Source organism: Drosophila simulans, chromosome 3L (assembly GCF_016746395.2).
Source record: "Drosophila simulans strain w501 chromosome 3L, Prin_Dsim_3.1, whole genome shotgun sequence".
Taxonomy (NCBI): domain Eukaryota; kingdom Metazoa; phylum Arthropoda; class Insecta; order Diptera; family Drosophilidae; genus Drosophila; species Drosophila simulans.
The window spans coordinates 6,554,979-6,568,416 of NC_052522.2; positions in this window are offsets into that span (position 1 = coordinate 6,554,979).

Below are 13,438 nucleotides of genomic sequence, written 5' to 3' on the forward strand. Positions count from 1 at the left end.
GCGAAAAGGAAAACCTGGTAAAGAGCGGGCGAAATCTAAATACACACAACAATTGCAATTTCCATTGCAGCAACTTGATAAAAACTTTGCGAAGAAAACTATTTGCATGGAAACTCTGGCCGAACTAAACTCAAACAGATTCGGAACAAAAACTTCCCAGCTTCTCGAACCCAAAGGGTGGAAATCCGGTCTGCGTGTGCGTGTGCATGGCCAGATAAAAGTTTTAATTAAATAATTAACAGAAATTGTGTATGCATCTATATCGCCCACTTGTTGCCCGGAATAGAATAGAGGAGCCAACTCCGATGGCCGTTGGCCGTTGGCCGTAAATAAATACCCACACATTGTGTGGTAAAGGTAGCAAACAATAAGATAAAATGCTGAGATTGAAACTGTTCGGACTGATTATGGCTTAATTAATTATTACAAAGATGGAAATTGAAAAGGGACGTATGCTGTATGTAGTGTATTGTTGAGCCTTGATTAGTTTTGAGTTCAGTTTTGCCAACCGATAAGGGAGAAATACCAACACATTTAAGATTCTGTGATTAAACTAACCCCTCTGTATTCACAGGTATCATGTAAGTCGAAATTAAGACAAAAGCAATGATTTAGGTACAATAACATAAATATAAGATAATTTCGTGAGCAGAAAGTTTATAACTCCAGCAAACCATCGTTGTATTTATAAAGATTCTTTTTGCCGCAAAAAATACTTGTGTTGTGAATAAATCTGATGGTTAGCATGAGATTTACTTTATCAAAATATATACGAACTCCCAAATTCGAAATTTATTTATAACATCACCGTATAGAACCATTTTTGGTCTCCTAAATTGGCTAGATAAGGTTTACCTATGGTAAAACACAGCAATCCATTATAATATAGGCCATCATAAAAGGAATTCGCCATTTGCTCTGCATAGTTAGGAAGTATCGACCGCTGGTTAGCCAGCTCATCACCATCACACCAGCATCATTATCGTTATCATCATCATTTGGCGGATGCATCATCTGGATGCATTTCTCAACTGCATTTGCAGCTGTGTGCAGGCTGCATTTCGGCGGTTGTCGTTGAATTTGCGGTCCGTTGATATGCGTAATAACGCAATAAATACAAATTAAACATGCTTGAGTGCAATTATGCAAATGAATGGAGTTTATAGGGCGCGACACCAATCACCCGACATACATATACATACATATACACGCAAATACATAGGTATATAGCATGGTTCATATGGATTACAGACCGATTGCCGGGCACTAATCTCTTGTAATGAACACAAATATGTAGAACAGGGCGATAATCGCTCTTGTACATTTAACAATAAAGTGCTTACGAGTGTAACCCCTGACATCCTGACATCCAGGCTCGCTAATCGCAGATACAATTTCCGTGCGCCATTCAGTGTCACATTATATTTAACGTTTATCTGCGAAACAATTTCGATTTAGTCGCCGCGGCGACTAAACAAATACTCCTGCCCTCGTCTCAAGTTTTACGTTCGTGTCCTGTGTCAGCGGCAGCTGTTGGTCCTTGGTCCTTGGACCTAAGTCCTCGGAAAACTGGCATTGGGACAGGCTATTTCTTCTTAAATTTCTATAATTGCTTGTGATTTGTTGGCCACGAACGTGCCGGGCAACTGCAATTTGCTGGCCCAAACACACATATTCCACGCCATACACTATATATATATATACGCTCACATTTGTCTTCCCTATAGATTTTGCCATATATTTTTATTTGTCTCACGCTTTCAATAATTGCCAGTATTACACGTGGCCCTAATAAATTAGTCTTACTTTTCTTTCCTGGCCTTACGACAGCACCGAATAGACGACAAACTTCTCAACAGCTTTTCCGGTGCATCACCCATACGCCCCGTGGTCCCGCTTGATTTTGGACTAAAATTGTTCGCTTTAATTGCCTTTTTACAGCTATTTGCTGAAAGCATTTACAATGGGTCCAACCAGCTGCGTCGCCATTCACCACGATGCCCGAAATTATGGAATGCCGAAATTCAAAATGATGCCACATCAAATATGCAAGCCCGATGCACATTTAAAATTTCTGTACCCGGCCTCCATGAAACACTAAAATCAAATGAAAATGATGCGGAAATGGCCATATATAATGACTAAAATTCTGGTTTCCAATCTCTTGTCCGGATATTGAACGGATTTTAGCTGCATATGTGACGTGGCGTGGAATGATTGAAGCCATTGTTAAAATATCACAAATATGACGCATATTGATGCAGATCCAAGCAAATATACCCTGCAGCTATAGATATCCCAATTACCAGCCCAAATTGATGGGTATTTAGAAGTCAAGTTTATGCCGCAATTTAGCTAAATAGAACCATCGAGTTCGATTACTTATTCAGATGTAGTTTCTCTTCAAGTGCTCTTCAGACAATGGCGGAATTTAAGAGGTTGCACGCTTAATGGCACATTAACTCATCAAAGCAACCGCAGTTTTCCACACCGGATTTTCCCCCAACAGAATTTTCCCCCACCAGACTGTTCGCCACCTACAGCACTTCACACTTTACCCCGAATCATACAACATTTTAACAGCTGTCAGTTTTATGGCGCGTGACTTTTACGACAGTCGAAGGTGAACGGTTGGTGGGGAAAATCGGGCGATTCAGCTGCTGGCGAATTTCAGAAATCGCTTTTAATTGCCAACTAAAACAAAATAGCTCGAATAGCAATAACAATCAGCAATAGCAGTGTGCTGCTGAAATTTTTGGCAGCAAACACGCATAAAACTCAAATAGTGGGTAAGCGTAAAAATAGTTTTATTTTAATGTGTTTTTCGCCTGCGTTATTGATGTCAATGTTTGAGTATTCCATTTTATTACACTTTTACCATACACTAGCTGACAGCGAAACAAAATTTAGTTTGATATGCAACTCGAAGCGAGTTGATTGGTTTTTGTTTGACATTTCTCGGAAATGCGTGAAGCGATTTTGGAAAATCTTTCTGCTACTACCATTGCTGGGAAAATTTTCTTTTGCAAAAGTTTTTAAATGCATTTGCCTTTGCATTTATTTTGCAATCAGGCGACCTCTTTGCCCCGCCAGCCAGCCGACATGCGAGAATAATAAAAGTTTTCTAGCAATTTTCCAGTGCGAGGCACAAGAACAAAAAGGATTTCACACTCTCGACTGCGGTGTGGGCACTTTGGTTAACTTAATGAGTTTGTGATGGGTGCTTAAGATCCATTAAGGACCCTTGAAAATCAAACAAAAATCGTAAGCCAGTTAGGAGTTATCAATTAAATAATTTACAAAATTGTCCTAACTTTGTTGTGGAAAGTTACTTAGTAGAGTATTTTCGCTCCATGCAGCAATTGCTTTTGCCTTTGCTACATAACACGGCATGTTCTTCGGGCTGTTACTAGCACTTTTCCTCAAGCGCACAAACTTTAATATTATTATCAATTTTCGCACAAGCTGCAGAAAATAGCATGCACTTTCCATGGCGCCGGCAAATCCGCTTTTCCACGACTTGCGAGCAGCGGCAACAAAAGGTGCAAAATATTGCAACACATTTGGTGGACGGCATAAGTTATAGCCCCCGACCGCAGGTAATTAAATACCACACATATACATATACACATATAACGGGGCAAATGGTAGAAGGTCCTTGCTGTTACGGTCCTTGGCTTTGGGCGCTTTCAAATTTCGCTTAGCTTTCGTTTAACTGCCGTTGAATTGCATCCCGTGTTAATGAGCGACTAGATGTTGTTGTTTGGCTGCGGTTAACATGCGCCTTGTAATTACGATTTCATGAAACACCACCATTAATTTAACTAAGAAATATCTTTGTGCCGTGTTGTCTGTGCCAGATAGAACAGTCTCTATAACACTGCTTTTATTTTAAGATTTACTAAAGATTATAAGAGGAACTAAATGAGGATTATTAAATTCCCTTTAAACCATTTTTAAAAGCAAATACATGTATAGAGGCCTTTTGCTTAGAAGAAATATAGTAAATCCAGAACTGAATTCTTCTAAATATCTTAGTATTTTACAGTATAGCTCAGAACGTAATGCAACAAATACCATGTGAGTTACCATTTAATTTAACTCCTATATAAAGCTTTGGCTTATTGCTTACCATTTTGTCAATTTTATTTCCAATACATTTGGCTTCAGTTGAATGCCAATCCCGGACAGAAAATAAACTGCACCCAAAGAATGCCAATGCCCCATAATCAACTGCAAAAGGAGTGAAGAGGGTGGGGCGGATGGTCAATCGAATTCGAACCTTGTTGCGCACTAAATTTTCAAGTGTCAAACTAATGGCCTAAGAAATACTTTATAGCTAAAATTTTAAACAATATAGAAGCGTACACACTGAGTACGGAGCGCATTTCGAAAGGCGCAATTCAATAAAATATCCATTGTCCTGGTGCTCAGCTGTAGGATGTATCTGTGTCCTTTGTGCGAGTCGTTCTCCATGTGAATCAGTGTGTGCAGCTATAGATGTATCCGCATATCTGTATCTGTATGTGCACGCATCATTCATCCGGCGGCCATATTGAGGCAACATATCCGGCGACAGGATGCCAAGACAAGAAAATTTCATGCTATGCTTTGTACGTTTCCGCCACGCCTCCTGCTCCTCGCTGCACCTTAACCCTCCGATGCCCAGCGTGCCCACTTCGACCCGGCTGCCCTCGCAGGATTCTTGTTGTTCTCTGCCAGTGCTTATATTTTATTTCATGCCAACAGCACTGTTTAATTACACACAAAAGACAACACACACACACATACACACTCACAGATGGAGGTGAGCTGCATGTTAGCCTGCCACACGGACACACATCCTTCTTTTCGTTTTGCAGGAGTGGTTGTGAATGCGCAGATGTATCTGTGGCATCAGGTAATAGCCGCCCTTGCTCGCATGCAATTTATATTTTCTGCTCTTGCTGTCGCAGCTCCTGAGCCTGAATCCAGGACCTGTACAGGTTCTGGCCAATGTCCTGGCTAGCCCCACCCTTGCCCTCATCATCGCCCCTGCCATTGCAATTAAGTTCGACTGCAAAACAAAAGGCATGTTGTTTGATATCAAGTTGGTTTTCATCCGCACTTCTTCGTTCTCCTTGGGCCGAACTAATTTCTCAATTGTTATTTTTATGGGAAACAATTTCATAGCATTACATGAGCAAATAATTGCGATTCGCGGTATAATAACAGATTAAGGGGTTTTGTCATAATAAATTGGATTTCTTTGGGATAAAAAGCATACAGAGTTCAGCGATTGACAGCACTCACTAATTGATAATTGGCGGAGTCATTGAACTTTGAGAGACCATAATGCACACACATACACAGGCGCAGCTCTCATGTGCAAAATAAATAATACTGCGCGCCTTATTAATGACGTTTTAATACTCTTTTTTGCGGGCAAACACTGTCCGTGGGGAATCCATTGAAATTATTTATCCGATTCTTAACAATTGCATCATAAATTTTATTAAAGAAAGAACTCTTTGCCGTACAATTTATCATCGGGTAATTGATAATGCCAGTGCCTAGGACTATGCCGCCATGTTGATTAATTATCGCAATGACAACACAAACACACAGCAAGTACAACAACAACAACAACGCAGCACAATGCAAAGTTATCGCTGCAAAAATATTTTTCAAAATTTCAGCGCCGAGCATGATTTATGTTGGATCCTTGGCCTGAAATGGAATGGGTTCTGGGTGTTAACCGGGCTAGTAGGTTGGAAAACCGAAGGGATGGGCTCTGGGGTAGAAGCATTGAAGGGTCTTGCCGCAGTTTTTGCTCTTTGATTCCTTCACTGTTGCTGTTTGTTTAATTAAAAACGCAAAACTTTTGCGGTTCACAGCCAAATTAAATTATGTTCAATTTAACTTTATGCCTTCACTCCACTTCACTTCACTCCACTCCACTCCGCTTGGCTTCAGTTCGGCTTCTTTTATTGTTTTGCGTGGAGTGGAAACCATTTTGCATTTGCAATAAGTAAGTATTGAGTGTGACCCAAACCTGAATTTGTAAAGTTTTCAATTTCACGAGCCGCCCAGGGAAAAAAAGTGGCATCATCAAATGTGTCGAAAGCGAAACAATGGCACAAATTTACCACAGCAAGTAGAACTTGACTTTGGTTTTATGGTCGGAGTTTGTTGCCGAGTTGTTGACAACGCGGCGTATGCGCAATTTGTGACAAGTTGCCCTTTGTAGCAACTTTCTTTTGACATTGTTTCAAGGTTCCACGATTCACCAAGACGAGATGAGAACGCCGAGAACTTGCCCAGCATTCTGCATGAAGTGTTTGCTAAAAAGTTACATCCACTGACCAGGCCAGCGGTTTTTCGCCGCTTTAAGTGGCCCAGCTATTTGATGGAAATGATTGACAGTCGCCTATACACAAAGCAGTTCCGGAATGAGAATGAACCGTAAGTTTTGGCCAACTACGACGGTCCCCGCCAGTTGGTTAGTGAGCTAAGTTAACCGAACAAAGTGCAAAAGTCGTGCCAAAGTTTTGGTTTTGGACTTAGCTTCTGCAGGTAACCAAGCAGAGCTCTATTCACAGTCGAGGAGCAGCCAACTAATTCCCAGAAATGTTTCGCAAAGGTCTTTCATCCAAGTTGATTGACAACGGTGGGGGGAAATGTGCGTACATACCTATGGGGCTCATTGAGACATTGTCAGAATCTCTAGAGTTAAAGTGGTAAGTTCGGGGAATTCGAAAATAGAATGGAAGGTATATTTATGGTGTTGAATAATGTTCATTCAATGTCTTTAGTCCACCAAATCCCAAACCAAAAGTTACAGGAACTGCAAATACATTTCAATTAACGTTTTCGCCTGAACTATGCATTAATTTGCATTTCTCGTGGGCAAATTAATAATATACTTTTCAAGGGCCATTTTCCGGCCGAAACATTAATAACTCCTTTGGCACGGACACTTGAACTGCACTCCATTTGAGATTGGCAGTAGGTAAATTTTTGTTAACTGATTGCCGGGCACTTGAAACTACCGCAAAATGGCCGCCACTCATGTGTAATTGCACACAAAAGCTAATAATAATGTTATACCGATAACGCCAAGCGGCCAACTGCAACAAATGCTGGCCAATTGAAATCGCAAAAATCGAGCAGTCATCGCTGCTTTCTCAGCCCTCCTACAATGGCCAACATTCCCGGCTATGTAAACCTACATGGCAAGGCAAACGTTTATTTATAAATCATTTTATTGTCGGATTTTATTCGCAGTTGGACGACCGTTGAGCGGTGGAGTTTCTATGCCAATAAGCAGCTTACCGGAAGTTGTAATGCTGTAAATTTAGATTTCCGGCCGCAAGTGCAGCGCCATGGCTTGGCAACATTTGTAGCCCTTGGGCACAAAACCAAAAAAAAAAAAAATGGGAAAGAAAACTACAAAAATCGGTGCAAAAAATACGAAAACTTTTCCCACAATTTCATGGAATGCAGGCCACTTCCCCCGTTTAGAGCGATTTTTTGGCTATAAGGTAAGCAAAAAGTTGGTGCCTCTGCGCAAAAACCGCAACTCAAGCGAATCCTATGACCAATTTGCAAGCCAGAAAGATGTAGGGGAGAAAAAGGATAAAAAAAAGTGTACACTAATAAATGGAGAAGAATGCCGAGCCGAACACCGACTGGGTAATTGACCAGGAACGGAGCTGATTGTCCAGTCTGGAGTCACTGTCGTCATCCGTCCATTAATCACGTCCTAATGTCGGGCCACACTAATGATCTGTGCTTTACACATGTACCCAGCGGATGGCCTATGGATGAACTGCAACCAGGCAGTCATCTAGCCAGCCAGGATGTGTGCCTCCTTTTGGCCTGGTCAACGTCTGCTGGTCTCAACGTTCCACTTAACAAACGTGTTTCATCTTTCTCTGCCCGTCGTCTCCGGTTGCAGCACTTCCCACTGCCAGTTTTCTGCTGCAACGTTTTTTATCGATAAAGTGCAATCAATTTTTACAAATGGGATTATTTTCTCGACTCCCTATCTCCCTCCCTCTCCCTCGTTCTCTCTCTGCCTCACTTACTCTCCCTCCAGCCATCGACAAACGAATTGTAATTTGTTTTCCCATGCATTTGTTATTGTTCTCCGACTGTGTTTGCCCGGGCTTCCCGTGTCGCTGGAGTCTTAGTGAAGTCGCCGCATTATCTTACGGGTATATCTGATGCTACATATGTACTACCAGTACTACTACTACTACTGCAACTACTGCTACTACTTCCATACATCCATAGCAGCCGCATTGTCAGTCCGGGAAAATTCAGGTGGAATGCTCCACACGATGGCAATGCAAAGCAGCTTTCGATAGAGATTTATGCTTGTTGGTAGTTTTGCTCATAAAAATGCATTTTTATTGCTCTGGCTGCGCTGCTTTTTGGTTTACCCTTCTTGATTTTACCTCGTTTTTCTATCTTTTTTGGTGGCTTTGAATATTGAGTTAGGTTTTCGGTTGCTGCGCCAAAAGGTATGCAGCATTTTGCCGGCTTTCGCTTTGTCGCCGTCGCCTCGTAAAAACTGTAATCAGGCAAAATAAATAGCGCCATAAAATAAGTTTCTATCTTTTATTGCCGCAGTCGAGTTTGGGGCGGCATAGGAATTAAGCAAAAGCCAACGGATCGGAACGACAAATAAAAATAACTTAACTCATACAATTTGTGCCTAATGGCAATGCAATGTTAATGGATTTTTAATACTTCCCCTTCTGGCCTAAGGGGTAATTTTATTTAATTGTTTTCTCCGGATTTCTGCCCATAAATTCCCGCCAAGAGGTTATAAAGGTGGACATTAATTCGACGACAAAAGAAATTCACCATTTCTATCGTACTTAAGCTTAGCCCGAGGGATCTCATCTCGATGCTTCTACTGCTGAATCAGCGTATGCCATCTAAATAATAGCTAAAAATCAATTGATATATATTTTATCAATGCAGTTGCCGTTGCAGCTAAATTGCATTTATGGCTTTGCGCTTTTATTTAATTTTTCACATGCAATTGGGACTCCCTTAGTCGTTCCTCGCTCGTCCTTTTTCCCCTAACTGAATCTTGGCTGCTATGCTCTACCTACGCAGCTGCGAAAGAGAGAAATCCTTTCAAACATTTTTCTATACAAACCGCCGCGTGCTGCACAAATGAAGCAACATTTTCTCTCAAGAAAATGCGATTTGTGCGCTTTTGAATGCAAGCGACGTACTGTCCACGCCCCCCACTGCCACTTTCCGATTTCCGCCCCCTTTTCCAACGGGGACGCTTATCCTTTGATGATGAAAACTGCGCTGGCAAGCGAAAAACTTTGGGCGCTCAAGACGGTGGCTAATAAAGAGGCGGCTGACACGCCCCCTTTTGAACGTGTGTGCGTGAGGCTCTGCTGACCGGGCACAATTGAAATGTTTTAAATTTCGTTAAGCTATTATAGCCTCTACTTCAAATTGGCGCAACTCTTTTAAAGTTGCGAAGCTCACAGCATGAGCATATACCATTCATTGCATTTTTTGTGTATTTATGTATATGGAAACATTTACTGCAAACTTCCAATATTTACAAATCTTAATAATTTGGCAAATATTTTCCAAATATCTCAGACAAATTGTTGTTTACTGAAGTGCTTAGTCCTAGAGCGTAAATTCTACTTTATAGTTCAAGACTTTAATCACTGCTTTGTGGTTATTCTTATCAGCTCAATTTTCAAGTATTCAAAAATATAAGTATAGAATTTTACCATAATATTTCTAATATTAAAGGCAGTTTCTTCCTAACTGAAGTAAACGAGAAATCCGTAAGTGTAATATGAGAACGAATTTCGGTTATGTAATTTTTTCCGCATCTGGTTGGCAAAAAGTTTTACAAGATTAATTATGCAGACAGCAGCTCATGGCAGACAATAAACTCAACGCCAGGTTCCCATGTGGATGGCCAATTAAAAATGTTAAGTTTTTCGAACATATCAAGGATGGGCCCACAAAAGACGTAGTCCGTGGCGGTGTTCAAACTGAATTTTGTAATTTATGAAAGCGTTAATTGCAAGCGGCCAGGACAAAAGAAGGGTCCGTCTCATTAACTGCACTAACAGAGGAAAATTAAAGCCTTCTCCGTCCATTGTGACTTTAGGCTCTTTCTCTCCCTTCCCCATCCTGTCATCCTCACCTCACATACAATTAAAAAGTCAACACCTTGAATTGAACTCACACATTTAATGGCTTGAGGCCATGGGTCGGAATGTCCCCACCTTCGAAGAAAACAAAAAAGTCGCATGCTGCGAAAATTTTCACAGTAATTAGCAAAGTTTTGCGCCTAAAAACAAAAGGACATCCGGCTTTTTTATGGGCGCCTGTCAGGCGGCCGGATCTAATGAAAAGCCATAGGCCCCACCAAGTGCGAGTAAATGATAGCCTGAATATAGTGGGACCCATACAATTTGAGCCTGGGCTTAATCCAATTTATTTCAAAGGACATTGTGGGCTAGATGAGGGGATAAATTTGCATAACTTTGATATGAGCAGCCATGTGTTTTCGGTTGGCGATAATCACATCCACTCCAGACTTGAGCAATATTTTCAAGAGCCACTCAGTCAAACTGATTGCTGGTGAGAAAGAACAAATTTATTGCAAACACGCAAAGAAAAATATGATGTCTAGTTAAATTCCAATTACTAAGAAAGATATAAATGTCAACAAAATTAATTTTTAAATATATAAATATTTTTAATATATTTTGAATAATAAACTCGCGTTCCAGTTTTTTATGTAGTATGGTAAAAAAGTTAAATTCCAAGCTATTTTTTCCAGTGCACCGCTTGAAAGGTATTACTCATTCAGAGAGGCGACACCTCTGGCCATATTTCAATTATATAAGGCCGACTCACTTTCACCGTTTCGCTTGGAAGCGCCAACTTTTGGAATGAATAAATCGCAAAGAATAAAATGCTTGGCTCTTCCCCTCAAATGTATGCAATGAAATTCATTTATTTACGCCCACAAAGCCAAATGAAAAAAACAAAATTCCACAATATAACAAATTAGCATTGAAATGGATGCGAATTTTTCATACCATTGGCAGGTTTTTATCGCCTTAGCTTGAGTCCATGGGTCACGCGTCAGAGGACAGGATCTGTAGATGGACATCACAAATCAGTGCGAATGTTTATGCATGAAACCAAAAAGGGAGAGAATTTCATAAAAATTAAATTGTGCATTCGTGCAGATTTGTACGCTGAAATTGTGACACAATATGCGAAAGTAATAAATGTTGGTGCAGACAATGAGTGGTCCTGGGTTTCACTGAATGTTGTGCGGCTGCGTTTCCATGGCAAGACAAAAACCAACTCGGGCAAGACAATTTTCACACGTGCAAACTGAAAAAGGCAAGCTCATAAATTGCCACAACCATGCTGATGATGATGATGATGATGGTTAAGGGGTTGACTGGGTGGGATCACAGTTAAATCCTTAAAGGGCCTTAGACCGAGTCTCCCTTTCAATGTCTGCTCTGCGGATTCTCCCGCTCAAATGCAAATGATCAAAATAATTACATGAAGCGCACTTTTTTTACCGCTCCTGCCGCGCACAAAAGACAAGCGCAGTTGCAACTCCAGAATGATGAAAATGAGTTTTCTTTACAAACAAAATTAAAAGTAAAAGGACGAAGAACGAAGAGCGAAGAGCGAACAAGGAGATGGCGCTTGGTGGTGGGTAAATTGCACACCAAATTCAACGATGTGCAAAGTTATTTTTCACAAGTGCTTTGCAGCCCGCCCATGTCGCCTGCATGTGGATGTGGCCATGTGGTTCTGTGGATTTCCGTTAACTTATGGTTAGCAGGGTCTCTCTGTATGTGCGCATCCTGGCCTCATCCCCATCCTGCAGTTTCCCATTCTCGCCAGAATTTTCCTATTTTTATGCTGTGCAAATGACAGCAATTTTTCATAGGGCAAAGCGCTTGCAAAACTCCCCCTAGATCTCGTGTTTCGCCATCACAATCCCACGCCCGCCACGTTGTTTCCGCTGCTGTTGTCTTTTGCGAGGTGCCAAGTGACAATAATTTTGTCTTTCCCTGCCAGGCGAAGAGACAAGCCAGACCCACACACACGCTAACCCCCAGTCGGGGCTTTTGTTTTGCTGTCACTGCCTAATTGCCAAGATTTTCTGCTGCTTGGTAGACCGAAAGAAGAACCCCCTACGCCATCACCCCAAGCAAAAGGGCTTTAATTCGGCATTTTAAAAACACCCAAAGCGCAGTTGCCTCAGTTTATTACCCATACGCGCTGTGGTGCAGCAACAAAGTATTTAAATGGAGTGCAGGGCTAAAAAATGTATCTTCAAAACCGCCAAACGAAACTCCTGCAGCTTATTCCACATACGCAGTGTTGGCCAGAAAAAAGCTTTGAAGTTAATTGTACTGTAGTTATCATAAATTGGCATCATTAGCATAAAATATGAAAGTCTTAGTTTCTAAACTTTCTGCACATCTAAGCCATTACTAACCCATGAAAGCCACCAATAAGCTACTTATGTTTATGTTTCCCTATTAATTTCTAAAAATAAAGTAGACCGCTGAAGCCCCACTAAATGCAGCAGACATTAAATTAAAGCAACAACTTGTGCGTTATTTTTATTGAATCATCAAAATCAGGCACTGAACAAGTCGAACGCTTAAATTGCTAGCTCGCAACTACTCATAACTGTTTGGCTTGCTGTGAAAATATCAATAAAGAAAACTAATGAAGTGCGCGCTGCCTTAAGTGGCTTATTGTCACTTTGACACCCACACACACACACACGAGCGTAAGGACTAGCTGCATGTGTGTGTGTGTAATGTCAAAGGGCAGACGCATGGCGAGAGCTCAAGGGGAAGGCAATCGAGTCACGCTGAGCCTGTGAGTGTGTGTGTGTGTCTGCGTCGCGTCGCATCATAAAATCCGCACTTATTACTCCTTTTATGCAACTAAATATGTACACACAAGTAAATAGCCAAGGGGGTGCGAGTGTGTGTGATTGTTCGCCAGTGTGTGTTTACATACTTTCGGTTAAGTGGACACTGTCACTGGCTTTCTTGTCGGAGCTAAGTGCACCGCGACAAATTGGGATCACTTTCAAACAGCACTTTAATTTTTGTTTATACTTTTTTTATTTCCCTATTTTTACTTCCGAATGTAAATCCGAATAAAATATATTAAAATATTATTTTAAAGAAAAATATGTACTTCCATAAATTTTTTTTAAAGGCCAATATTTATTTTTAGTAATTTTAAGTACTTAGTATGGTCAGCTCTTTGCGAAAACAATATTATTATAAATTAACATATCCTTTGAAAATATTACAATCTCTAGCAGTGAGACTGCCCTTCTGCTCTTAAGTTTTTGGGCTATTAACAGCCAGCATCCTTCGGGGTCAAGAGTCCG